We start from the raw sequence: 554 nt of genomic DNA, 5'->3' as shown, positions 1-554 counted from the left end.
TTGTCCGTGACGAAAAATACTCCTCCAGTACTGTTCTGACCTCGTCTACAGAATTCATATTTTTTCCGTCCAAATGATTTTGAAGACTGGGACAATATCCAGGGAATATGGTGGATGGGTCCTGTTTCCCATTCAAATTGCTCCAGCCCTTGGAATGTTACCCTCGCTGTATGTGACCGAGCATTATCCTGATGGAAGAACACCTTTTGTCTTGAAACCAAAGATGGTCTTTTTTCTTCTAGCGCTGACTTAAGCCGCTCAAGCTGCTCGCAGTATATCTCCTTTGTTATCGTTTGGTTTGGGTTTAAAAGTTCAAAGTGGACTAAACCTTTCACATCCCACCAAACAGATCACAACACCTTCTTTAGCTTGGGATGTCGGTGTTTATCCTTTCCCTATCCTTGACATTTTTATAGAGAACTCATTTCTCGTCACCAGTTGCTATTCAGTCCAAAAAAGGGTCAATCGTGAGACGTAACAGCAAAGAAGAGCACACATTCACTCTGTGCGCGATTAGACTCAGAAAGTTTGTGAGGAACACATTGACCCAGTTA

The sequence above is a fragment of the Octopus bimaculoides genome, chromosome 11 (genome assembly GCF_001194135.2).
Source record: "Octopus bimaculoides isolate UCB-OBI-ISO-001 chromosome 11, ASM119413v2, whole genome shotgun sequence".
Lineage (NCBI taxonomy): Eukaryota > Metazoa > Mollusca > Cephalopoda > Octopoda > Octopodidae > Octopus > Octopus bimaculoides.
The sequence above is the reverse complement of the archived record's forward strand: the minus strand, read 5'-3'. Positions refer to the sequence as shown.